This window comes from Capsicum annuum, chromosome 1 (genome assembly GCF_002878395.1).
Source record: "Capsicum annuum cultivar UCD-10X-F1 chromosome 1, UCD10Xv1.1, whole genome shotgun sequence".
Classification (NCBI taxonomy): domain Eukaryota; kingdom Viridiplantae; phylum Streptophyta; class Magnoliopsida; order Solanales; family Solanaceae; genus Capsicum; species Capsicum annuum.
In genome coordinates this window covers 155,931,361-155,945,112 of record NC_061111.1, presented here as the reverse complement: position 1 = coordinate 155,945,112, position 13,752 = coordinate 155,931,361, and the positions used below count along the sequence as shown (strand labels likewise).

At 31.9% G+C, this 13,752-nt stretch overlaps 1 long non-coding RNA gene across 3 annotated transcripts; it reads left to right on the top strand.

Moving 5' to 3' along the window:
- Positions 1-9,164: 9,164 nt before the first annotated feature.
- On the top strand, positions 9,165-13,569 carry LOC107856599. Of its 3 annotated transcripts, none has more exons than XR_001670610.2 (4): positions 9,165-9,365; positions 9,721-9,968; positions 10,043-10,159; positions 12,948-13,569. It is a non-coding gene; the product is annotated as an uncharacterized LOC107856599 (long non-coding RNA). The 3 variants fall into 3 exon arrangements; XR_001670611.2 differs by lacking the exon at positions 12,948-13,569 and adding an exon at positions 10,255-10,576 and having other exon boundaries at positions 9,721-9,939; XR_001670607.2 differs by lacking the exon at positions 12,948-13,569 and adding an exon at positions 10,255-10,576.
- Positions 13,570-13,752: the final 183 nt, after the last annotated feature.

Genomic DNA, 13,752 nt, shown 5'->3' with positions numbered 1-13,752 from the left:
CAATTCTCACACTCTCTCTTAATATCACATTCTCTCTAAATATTTATAATTGTTATATTAGTTGGATTTGAAGATTCAATTATTATATTAGTTGGAGTTGAAGATTTTTTGAAGATATTATAACCTTCAATTATCATCTTTTAATTCCGTCATTTGGTATACGTCTGCTTTTACGCAGACATTCGGTATAATCGTTCCAACTTTTAGCTCTTTTTATTTTTGTTAATATCTATATTTTTATTTTTTAGTATCTACATTTGTTTACTTACATTAATTTTGTAATTTATAATATTTGTATTGATTGTGTTTATATTTTAATTTAAATTATGGATTTCGAAAAAAATAGTAGTGGTAAAAAACTAAGCTTTGGTAAGGCTTTTTGTAGAAATAAAAAAAGTAAGGCTAGTACTAGTTCATTACCGCCTACATTTAATGAAACTTCTTTATCACAATCTAATGGTTTCAATGTTGGTATCGGTATGAAATTAGATAACGAGACCCTAAGTAGGCGTTATAATGATTTTGAGGAAGGCTTACCGGAGGAAGATGATATAGAAGAACAAGAGTTAGGTGATAACACTATCCCTACTAGTCCGTTACGGAGTTACCGAAACACGGTGAAGAACTTCCCCCTTTACCGGAATTTACTAGGGCCAAAGGTACCGAACGTACTAAAAGGTCTTTAGTTTGGAAATTTATGGAGCATGATAAACATTTGACCGGGAAAAAAAATGACGGGACAGGGTTGCTAACTACACATTTGATGAGATGTAATAAAGAATTTATTCATCTAAAAATGAGGCTAAGGCATAAAAAGATGTTACAACATTTGTACATGAATCTGTAGGAGGTAATATGGTTCAAACACGTTTAGATATGTTTAATCCGGCTGAAGCAAGTTCATCATCGACATATAGTGAAGATGTAGATAGAGAAGAACTAGCGAAACTGGTTGCTATTATGGTTTTGTCTTTTAGTTTTCCTTCGCATCCCAGTTTTATTCATTATATTCAACGAGTATATAATCCCCCTTTTAAAGGTTTTTCATGAAATATAATTAAAAATGATATTTTTAAATTTCAAGCTGAACATTGTCATTTTCTTCGTTGCTTATTTGATAAATTTGATGGTAGAATATCTGTTACTTCTGATATGGGTACTAGTGTTGTCGGTAATGATTATTTTACTCTCACGGCTCATTGGATTGATCATGATTGGAACATGCAAAAAAAAATTATTGCTTGTAAATATGTTGACGAGTCTAAAACCGGTATGTATATAGCTAGTACAATAGCGGAGAGCATGAAATATTTTAGATTTATTGGTAAACCTATGACATGCACATTAGATAATGTTTCTAATAATTTGAAAGTTATTGACGAGTTAAAAACTAGATTATGTTTAATGAATGAAGATCATTTTCATGTTAGATGTTCTTCACATATTTTAAATTTGATAGTACATGATGATATTCATTTGTTTGGAAATGGTTGTCTTAAAGTGTGAATTGCTTATAGTTATATGTTTAAAAATAAAAGAAAGGGTGTAATGGATGATTTTAAACGTAAATGTAAACAATGTGACCTTCCATATAGAAAGTTCCAAAAGAAATTCCTACAAGATGGAATTCTTTGTTTCAAATGTTTGAAGTTGCTGTTATATATCGTAAACCTATACAATTAGTTTATAATTCTTATAATGAGGATGTTAATTTAATGCTAGATGAAGATGATTGGACCGAAGTAGAAGAACTTTGTAAATTTTTGAAAACTTTTTATCAAGCTACGAACACAGTATCTGCTCAATATACTCCAACTATTTCTTCTGTTTTAGTAACTATTACTGCTATTTCTAAAGTACTTGCTGAATATAAAAAATATGTCCTAACAAAGAGGCAATTGAAGCTATGATTGAAAAATTAAAAAAATATTATTTTTCTATTCCACAAATTCTTTTAACAACTAATTTATTAAACCCATTTTATAAAGAACATGGTACAACGATGTTGGTTAGAAAATTATACAAAAATTTAGAAACTGGACGTCATGAAAAGCCATCAGTTGAAACTTGTTGTGCTAGCATAGTATCTACAGCTAGGAGTTTATATAACTTGTATCAAATTATGGAATAAAATATTGGGCTGATCGAACCTTCTACTTCTAGATGTAGTTATGATAATTTAGATGACGAGATATGATACGAGTACGATCATGATTGTGGATCAATACGTAAAGAACTCGTGCTCGGGTGACTGGCCAACTAATGGAACAAGCTTTGGAGTGTTGACTCATTAAGGGCGTTTTAGTCATTTTGTAATAAGTTGTAACCTAGGCTATAAATAGAACATATTAGGTCATTTTATCATAACTTAGATGATATTTTGAGAGCTCTTTGAGAGTGTTCATACAAGTGTGGATATCACTTGTGACAAGTGTGGAATCACTTGTGTTTGTTGCTTGTTTTGAAACATTGGTTGCTTAGGGATTCCTTTCCCTTGAGGTCACCGTAAGAACTTGATGTTATTTGTATGAATTCTTGGGTCTTAGTGTTCAATATACACTTTCGTTCATAGTATTTGTACATTGTGTGTCAAGTTATCTACCATTCTATCTTATTATTGTTGTTGTGTTCATTCTCGATTTTGGGTGTCTAAACCTGAGACCTTGTTGTGTCATTTTTGTTCTTGTTATTATGTTATAATCTTAGTTTGTGGCTCGTTGATTATAGGTGTTGAACACCTTAGAATCTTGTTGTTATCATGCTTGTATTGTTATTGTGTAGTGAATCCGAGAGGGGTCACCAAAAGGGGTCATCGGTTCTTCAAATCATGGACTATTTTGGTGTGTGTTTGTGTCTTCCTTGTCGATCTTGTATCATTTGGTATCAAAGCATGGCTTGATTTTGTTTTCACAAGATCAATCTTGGGCTAGCTAGCTTAAAAATATATAAAAAAAAAGGAAAATGTAGAAGTTGTTCTTGTTCTTGGCCGAGACATGTTTCTTTGTGGATAGATCTTGTAGTCTTTTGTTTGGTTAGATTATTTCTAGTGTTGGTTTCTTTCTCATCAACACTAAAGTGTCTAAATCTAAAGGTTTGAGCTTATGTTGTTGACCTTGTTGATGTAAATTGGAAGTTGGTCGTGTGTTGATATTGTTGATCTTGGCCGTGTGTTGCAATTGTTGTGGACTTGGAGGTGAATGTTGGTGGTGTTCTTGAGAAATTGTTATTGAGATCTTGTTGTTCTTCACATCTTGACATCTCTTAATCAATATAAAGTATAACATAGATCCAAAAAAGGTGTAAGATAAAGTTGAAAAGTTGTTGGTGAAGAGACTTGAACACATCACTTCAAAGACTTGTCAACCACTTTTTCATATTTCAAGGACCTTGTTTTGTGGGAATAGTAAAGTCAAGTCTCACTTTTTAAGTTGAAATTTGAAAAAGTTTCCAAGAATTGAATTTTTCCACCAAAAGACAAACTCATCCATTTTAAATTGTATCAAGACAAAAGCTTCAAATTGGTGATTAAAAAAAATTGTGTGGGACCGCGACCAATTACGTGGATGCCACATCATCACGTTTTACTATTTGTTCACGCAACATAAGTAAGCTCGAATTTTTTAATTTCTTAATTTCTAATCTTTATTTCTTAGTTGCATTTTGGTGATTCTATTGCGAATTAACAAATTAGTAATTGTCTACTAGGTTGTAAATTAGTTTTGGGTCTGTTTATTCGTGTCTACGTTTCTTTGTGTGCTTTTATCTTTTCGAAAACTCGTTGTAGCCTTTTTACGTACAAATTTATTTTGAGTCATTGCAAACAAAAATCCATTCCGACCTTAAGCCGCAAGTGGGACCAAGTAACTTCATTGGAGTAAAAACGGTGTACCAACACTTGTGAGACCAATTGAGTGATACTTGAAAAAGTGTGAGCTTGAGAGTTAGTGAGGATGATTTTTGCTAATCTTAACTTTTTATTGTTTGTGTTTTATTTAGTATTTCTTATTAGGTACGATGGCTTCGAGTGAAGGTAGTCCAAGAGCCTTGAGAGAGGTAACCATGGATGCTTTGTTGGCAGCCAGAATGAGCGTGAAACATGATCTTAGTGGTCAAATAGAGAGGATGAAGGAAAGGATGGACGGGATAGAGGGTTCCTTTTCAAGGAGAATGGATACATTGGAAGTTCATCTAGATTCCAACCATTCAAGTTTGAAACACTACCACGCCTCGACTAGTGGACATGTTACCACACCGGATACATTTCCCCAATTGCTCAACCCACCTAGACCAACCCATGAACCTATCCACCAAGTCCTTACTTATCCAAAAAAGCGAAGTCAAGTCCACCAAGAAGCTTCCAAAATCCGAAACTCCCTTGATATTCCAAAAGTACCACTAAACCAAAACCAACCAATCCAAATTGACGATGTGGAAGGTGAGGGTCTTTATGGAGGTGAGGGGTTAGATGAAGCAACTCTCTTTGTGAAATTTGTGTGCAATAGAAGAAGAGCTTATGATGGGGGACATAGAGGCCGAGGGGGAAGAGTTAGACTGGCTCCTCATGGTAGGGGCAACTTGGGACACCGACCTCATGTTCAAAAAGGTCTAGTGGACCAAGGAGGCAATATGGGTAGAGACACGGGCCTAAATTCCATTAAGATGACTCTTCCTTATTACAAAGGGACCAGTGATCCATCTCTCTATCTTGATTGGGAGTTACAATGTAATTGGATTTTCCAACTCAATGAGTTAACTTCCCAAAAAAAGCTGCACATGTCATTGCTCAATTTGAAGGTTATGCATCTACTTGGTGGGAGACAAAGCGGTTGTAATGGGCAACGAATGACAATCTTGACCTTCTGGATTGGGATGAATTGAAAGCTCTTATGAGGGAGAGATATGTCACGGAAAGGTACAAACAAGAGCAACTAACAAAGCTCTACAACTTGAGTTAAGGAGATAGAAGTGTGGAGGAGTATTATGATGAGTTTCAAAACTTGATCCTACGTCTTGACATAGTCGAACCTCCAAATCATTCCCTAGCTCGGTTCAAGGGTAGCTTGTGCTATGAAGTTGTTTCTCAATTAGTTTTCCACAAGTTTGACCGAATTGAGGACCTTGTAGAAGCGACCATTGAAGTTGAAAGGAACAATCATGCTAAGAAGACCTTCGGGTAGGACAAGTCCTACAAGCCCTTAGAGAAGAAGCCATTTGATAAAACAATCCAAAGGTATCCACGACTTTAAGGTACTAATTCTTCCACTCCTAATCCTAAGGGTATCATTTGTTTTAAATGTCAAGGTTGGGGTCACAAAGCTAGTGAGTGCCCAAACCGAAGGAACATTATACTAGTGGAGGGTGATCCTTATTTTGTTGGGGATAAAGTGACCAAAAATGATGTTAGTGAAGGAACCCCTCAAGAGGATAATGGAGATGATGGTGAACCCGGGAGGGTGGTAGAAGAAGGGAAAGTTAATGTGCCTTGCGGATTGATGAGGAGAACACCTTATGATGATACTTGGCTCGAAGAAGGTGAGATCTTGATTCTACTTTAACCTCTTGATGATGAAGAACCCGAGAGTACACTATGGTCCTTGCTCCAAGGAAGTACATTTTTCTTTTTGTCTTGTTTCTTGTCACACTTAGGTGGATAAATAAGTATTTTTTTTTGTGCTTAGAAGGGTATCTTATTCCCTAAGTTCCCATGGCATGTGTAGAATGTACACTCGTAGTTTGATATTTTTTTGTAGATTATGCTAACTTTAACCCTCATGTCACGAGAAATTAGTGTTCTTTTGTCTCCTCTATTATTTTGAAGGTTCGAATTTGAGGTCGAATCCTTTTTCAAGAAGGGGGGATGATATGAGTATGATTGTGATTGTGGATCAATACGTAAAGAACTCGTGCTCGGGTGACTTGCCAACTAATGGAACAGGCTTTAGAGTGTTGACTCATTAAGGGTATTTTAGTCATTTTGTAATAAGTTGTAACCTAGGATATAAATAGAACATATTAGGTTATTTTATCATAACTTAGATGATATTTTGAGAGCTCTTTGAGAGTGTTCATACAAGTGTGGATATCACTTGTGACAAGTGTGGAATCACTTGTATTGGTTGCTTGTTTTGAAACATTAGTTGCTTGGGGATTTCGTTCCCTTGAGGTCACCGTAAGAACTTGATGTTATTTGTATGAATTCTTGGGTTTCAGTGTTCAATATACACTTCGGGTCATAGTGTTTGTGCATTGTGTGTCAAGTTATCTATCATTCTATCTTATTATTGTTGTTGTGTTCATTCTCGGTTTTGGTTGTCCAAACCCGAGACCTTGTTGTGTCATTTTTGTTCTTGTTATTGTGTTGTAATCTTAGTTTATGGCTCGCTGATTATAGATGTTGAACATCTTAGAATCTTGTTGTTATCGTGCTTGTATTGTTATTGTGTAGTAAATCTGAGAGGGGTCACCAAATGGGGTCATCGGTTCTTTAAATCATGGACTGTTTTGGTGTGTGTTTGTGTCTTCCTTGTCGATCTTGTATCAAGATGGGTGAAGAACTTGGTCTTCAATGTTGTAGGAGTAATGATTTTGATTCGTATCTTTCGCAGGATCGGAAAAATATTAGAGATGAAACTGGAAAATAACAACTTTTATCATGGTGGAAGACCCGTATCAGACAATTTCCAAAACTTTCAAGGATGGTTTGAGATTTGGTATCAACTCAAGCTTCTTCAGTTGCTTCAGAGCAAGCTTTCAGCGCAGGAAGATTTATAATAGGAGATCATCGGTATTCGTTAGCAAGGGATAGTTTGAAGATTTCGGTATTATTTAGAGATTGGATCAATGCCGAACGAAGAAATTTTGGGCTCCCCAAATTACTGCCCCATATTGAAGACAAAATAGATAAAGATTTTGAGGAAAATAGTGATGATGGAATGGAAGCAATGGAGGAACAAGGAAATATACTAATTCTAGAAGATTTATCTGCCGAAGAAATAGAAAAGTTACGCCAAAAAAATTATAGACAATTTAGATATTAATAAAATTCTACAATAGAGATCTAATTCAAACAGAACCCTTCCTAGAAGGTGACTGCGTAGATTAAATTTTTATTTAATATCTTTGTAATAAATGTACAACGTACAAAATTTGAATAAATATAACGGCTATTCGCTTAATTTTATTTTAAAATTTGTCTTTTGTTTGTTGTAATAATTTTATTTGTTAACAAATTTTTAAAATTTTTAAACTTTTAAAAAATATTATATTAACTTAAACTTATATTTTTTATGTTAAAATTTTAAAGTTTCAAAGTTATATTAATAAATTATATAAATTATATAAGTTATTATGTATATAAAACTTATATATTAATGCCATTAAGTTAAGATATAGATAATTTAAATTAAAGTTGTAAAACAAAAACTGTATTACTGTACACTATGTCATCTCTTTCGATAATTTTGGTATCATTCCGGTCCAAACCGGTTGCAAGCGGACCGGTCCGAACAACGAAAAAATATTTCGGTAAGACCGGTTCCGGCAGCAAAAATGGTAAGGAAGTTCCGGTACCGATTCCGGTACCGTTTAAACCGGTCCGGCGTTCCGATTCCGGTCCGTTGCCAGCCCTGGCCTCTACTTTATTTTTTTCTTCTTAGTTTCATATTGATTTAGTTGACTTTTTACTTTCACTATTGTTATTTTTTATTCCTTAACAATGAATTCTCATCTTTTGATAATTTCTCGTGTTTCTTTTTTAGTTAGATATTTCTTATCGAAAATTGTAAGAAATAAGCATGTTGTCGCCGAATTAAGTGGTCAAAAGAATCAAAGGTTATCTCTTTCTTTATTTAATTGTGACTTTGTTTTGATACATGTTATTTGATTATATTGAAATACTATAATAGGTATTTGCTTTAAAATAGATATAGCAATTATTTTAATGTCAACTGTTACTTTTTAATAATATAATTTTTCTTGTGTAAATAATTTATTCATTGATGTGAGACACGGCTAAATGTGAGATAAGTATATTATCAAATCTCCTGAAAGATACACCATTACTGAAGGAAGAAAATTATATTCTCAATAGTATACATAGAGAATGATTGATAAATCTACCGCAAAAAAATAGTTGCTTACGAGTAATTAATGCTCCAAGTACCAAATAATCTTCTAAAGACATACAAACATCACAATATCACAGCCAACCCAATGAAGAGTGTTATAAATATTTGATGTTGCATCTGATCTTTAAAAGATATCATGGTAAACATAAAGAAAGAAAAATGTTTAGAATGATGTACACTTAATATAATATTGTAAATTCGAAATATAGTAAATAAAAATGTAAAGGGTCTTAAAAAATGTAATTTGAATTTTTTGTCTTTCACTAAAAGTCTTTGTTTTAGACAAGACAGTCATTTCACTATTTTATTTAAAAGTTAAAAATTAATTAAATATTTATAGTAGAACCTTTCCTTATTAGAACTAATGACAACTAATATTTTTTTCATTAGTTTAAGAATTCTAAATTAGTTGATTTTAACAAGATTTGAAAAAATTAGAAATAAATATGAAAGTGTTAGAATAAGAAAAAAATATAAGAAGTACCAATTTTTTAAAAGTTTAAGGTAAGTAATTAATGATTTTTCTAAAGATTTAACTTTAAAACTAAGAAAAAAATTAAATATAAAAAAATAAAAAAATGTAATCATACTATAAATATGGTTCAAATCAATGCGTCTCTCTTAGCCTCTAGTAGCAAGAAAAAGAAATAATGCATGACATACGAAAAGTGATGATCTATTAATCACTTAAAACTTCTGATGGTAAAATATATATACGTGTTTACAATAAAATACATTTTATGTTTACATTATTATTATATTAAAGTATAAAGGGTCTTTGAGAAGTGACATGAACCTTTTGCACTGCATTAAAAATCTTCGCAATAAATAAAATAGTTTATTTTAAATAATCAAAGATTACATGTGCGAGACACGTGCAATTAAACTAGTAGAATAAATGAGATGGATTAGGAGAATGAGCTTGTAAGTTGCGAAAAAAATATTTGAAATGACATTTATTTATAGGAAAAAGAGTTAAATCAATTTAAAAAAAAAATAGTCAAAAGGTTGTTTTGATTGTTGGACCGACTAGAATTTTTTTTTGGCTATTGGGCCTAATCTGGTCCTATGTACCAATGGGACTGGAACGGTCTACCGGGATCCGTCAACTAATCGACTTAGCTCCCTATTCGACTCCTAGATCCCTCCCTCTATAAATTAGGGCAAAACCCTAAATCCTAAGACCTCATCCTAAAATGACAACCAACAATCGCAACAGAACCCACAACAGAATCCGAGGTGATTTTTTGTTTACTTTTATCATCTTTTTTAGAATATGGATTTTTCTTATTTGTTGTCTTACAACATTGAAGATGGTGATGTGATCAAGATGTGGTGGTCTATGTCACACTAACACATTCGATCCTGATTTGTGTATACATTCAAGACCAAAGATTTTTGTTAGTTTCTTAGTTTTTTTTTTGAGCAATTTAAAAATATTGTAGATATACAAATATATATAAATACAAGTGTGGAAAACGAGCAACCCACTTATTTTATCTAAGCATACATACAATTATAAATTATACAATACATCCCGATAGCCCATTATCCATCAGTCCAATAAGTGTCCTAAAACTCTCTATTATTGTAGGTACGTGTACTTACTTGTATTGAAGCGTTGTTGCTTTGTATACCAAAGAGATTGGGTTTCCCATTATACTGTCACTCCAACATCTCTTGGATCACGTTCCGAATGAATTTTCTCATCTAAGAGTGTAGGACAACGTAGATCAAGGTGGTTTCTTCGGCTCATAATATTTCGAATTCATCAAGAGACTTGGGATTTTTCGACTGGATAATTACCTCCAAGGTAACAGTGATAGAATTCGAGATGTTCAGGTATTTTTTTTTTTTTTAAAAAGAACAAAACGAATCATATTTAATAGTGTTATACTAATAGTTTTTGCTTGCAGTTTCTGAAAAAATATTTATTAGAGGTTATGAAAGGGTGAATGAGAGCGACCAAGTGTCGATTAATGAAATACTGTATAACCATCGAATGGTTGGAAGCATGACCTTTTAGATGCCGGGTAATCTTATTCAAAGTTGTTAATTTGTTATATATCATGGATAATAATAGCTTTTTACTAATGTATTATATATTTTTATTTTTATAAATGTATAGGACATTTATACGGGACCGACCGGAAGAGATTATGAAGTTTGAATTTGAAAAAGTATAAACACAACATGTTGATAATTGGATTTGACACCTATGTTAATGACAACGATACTATTGAGGATTATTTTGAAGTAAAAAAATATCTATCAACCTAATTGGGGAGATAATGGATTTGCAAAAGTCCTAATTGAGTCCGAGTTGTTCCATCCCATAGAACTCTTATTTTAATAAGAGAACTTAAATATATACACATACATATAATATTGTAATAATTTAGAATTGTCTTTTTTATTCTTGCACATTAGTTGTTTTTGGCGTAATATTTTTAAAAGACACATAACCTTTAGTTTCATATATTAATATGATTATTAATAAAAACAGAAATTTATTTTAGTTAATGAGATGTTAGCTATTTATTTTCAATACATTAACTTGGATGTTGTTAAAACTTTATTATTAATATGAAGTTTGAGTTGTTTAATTCAAAGTTCTAAAACATTTCTAGTAAAATTAGATAGTGTTATGAAATATAAAGTAGAGAAGAAGAATAATAAAGAGAGAAGAGAGAGTGATTCTTATTTCTCTTGATGGATTAATTCTTATTTCTCTTGATGGATTGGGGAGATTGAGAATGATTTACAATGAATAAAACCCTCTATTTATAGGGAAATTACTCCTAGCTTCTCTCTAAAAGATAGATACTTCAAATCATGATAGATATCAACTAGATCTTGATAGATTTTATCTATATTCTTGATAGACATTCACTATAATGTAAATACATTTATAATACTCCATCTTGAATGTCCAATTGATAGATAATGTGTCTCGTTAAAACCTTACTAGAAAAAATCCAGTGAAAAAAATCTAGTGAAGGAAAAAAGTACACATCTCTAACAATACGCATTTAGGCTGCCTCATTAAAAACCTTACAAGAAAAACCCAATGGGATAAAACCTCGTAAGGAAAAAAAAGTACAACATGTATTAACTCTTTCTAATTGATAGATAATGTGCCTCGTTAAAACCTTACTAGAAAAATCCAGTGGAAAAAAATCTAGTAAAGAAAAAAAAGTACACATATCTAACAATACGCATATAGGCTGCCTCATTAAAAACCTTACAAGAAAAACCTAATGGTATAAAACCTCGTAAGAAAAAAAAGTGCAACACCTATTAACTCTCTCTAATAAGAACATCCTTGAACCTTTGCATTCCGATCTTGTGCATCATTTTCTTGAAAGTTACAGTTGAAAGAGACTTGGTGATAAATTAGTCATATTGTCATTCGAACGAATCTGTTGCACGTTAATATCACCATTCTTTGTAGCTTATATGTATAGAAAAACTTTGATAAAGTGTGCTTCGTTCTATCTCCTTTTATGAATCCTCCTTTAAGATGTGCTATAGATGTTGCATTATCTCCATCTAAAATTATGGGTATATTAAAAAAAAAATTCTCGAATGAGATGTATCATGGACCTCAACCATACACATTTTCGGCTTGCTTCATGAATAACTATTATCTCAGCATGGTTTGATGAAGTGGCTAGATAAACTGCTTTGTATATCTCCAAGATATGACAGTATCCTCACATGTGAACACGTTACATGTTTCAGATCGAGATTTATGTGGGTTAAATAAATACCTAGCATCAACATAATCAACAAAATCAGGACTGCAATCTTTAGAATAAAATACGATCATTTGTTTGATCCCATTTTGATGTCTCCTAGTTAAAAAAAATGGGGGTCAAGACTTTCTACTATTCAGATGGAAATCTACTGCAAGTAACATTAAGCCTATTCTACAATTATTGAGACCTAAAAAACAAGTAGGAATAACAAAAATATAACCAATTAATTTACGTGATCGTTCCAAGCTTTCTACTCCAGAATCCAGTAGTAACTCCTATGGCGAGATCAAACTTTCCACATAGCAAATGGTGCACAATTTACCTTTCATCTTGTTAGTGAGATGGATGTCTTGGATATTATCGTTCTTTGGATCATATTGTTGACACCTAATTTTTGCCCTCCACATTTCAAATTAGTTTTTAAAATTTTCAATTTTAAATAGTTTTAATATATTTATTTTTTAATTATTTTTAAATTTAAAACCTACCTTTTGAATTTAAGCCAAATTAATATATTTAGAATAAGAAATTTGAACAATTACAAATAATCTACTTTTCTCAAGATCGATTGAAAATAAAAAATTGATGACATAATTAGTTTCTTAATTTTTATTTATTATTATCATTATTATTGAAAAAAGAAATAAAACAAAATTGTGTTTCATTAAATATTTAATAATACCCATGTAAATACTTGAACTTTGATCAAATTTTCAATGGAGCATACTGAACTTTGCGGGGGTTTAATTACCTTTTTTCTTGTATTTTAATGGCATATATCGGCTAACTTTTACACATGCGTGTGTTCACCGACCTTGAGTGCGTGAGAGTGATTAAAAAAAGGTTATAAACCTATTTTTTGACATGTAACTCTATATATTTGGGTTAGATTCATTTATTCCTTTAATTTAACCAATTTAAGGAGAGGTATATCTCCTTCTTCTTCTCTACTCCCTTTTTCTCCCAATTCTTGAAAATATGCATTGATTTTCTTTGGTAACTTTCTGACTATTTTCTAATTTCTTCTCTCTAATTTTTAATTTGTGATTTTTGAAATTAGGGTTAGCTATGGAAGATGTAAAATTGGATTTGAATAGGATTTGTTTAGATAAGGAAGATTCAATGTTGAATGTAGAGGTGTGATGCAATCATGGTCTCTTACTCCATTTAAAGACTTCTTGGTCCAATAATAATCCAGAAAGAATATTTTGGTCTTGCCCTAATTATGGATCAAACAAGTGTAACTTTTTTTTTTTGGAGAGATGGCATGGTTGATGAACGATCTAAGTTCATTATTCCAAAGTTGGTGAAGAAAGTGAAGGACATGAATGAAATATGGAAGATAATGAAGACAAAGGAAGAATTGATTGGTGTTTACAGTGATAGAGAAATAATGGAGATAGAGGCTGAATCTGCATTCACTCAAATAGAAGAACAATGTAGCTCATTTGTTAAAATGAAAGACGAGGTAAAAAATACACCACAGAAGACGATTGAAGTGAAGAAAATAGAGAGCTTTAGTAGTATTTTCATGGTATGTATCTTCATAATGTGTATTGCTATATGGTTCAAAATAGCCGGTCGAAGTATTTTGTGTAGTATTATAATATGAATTTATCGTTGGTAGTGTTTCTTGTATGGTATGATAGTTTGAACTTGATTCTCCTATGACGGTGTTTCTTGTATGGTGGTTGAAGTTGATTTTGTTGAATGAAATCTCTTATTTCAAATTGATTGTTGGTTTTGAGTACTTGTATGTTTTGTTCATTTTGTTGAACTAAATTCATTATACTTGTTTGTTTTGCTCTTTGTTGAGCTAAATTTATTATTCCAAAATTGATAGAAAAGAAAGAATACAGACACAA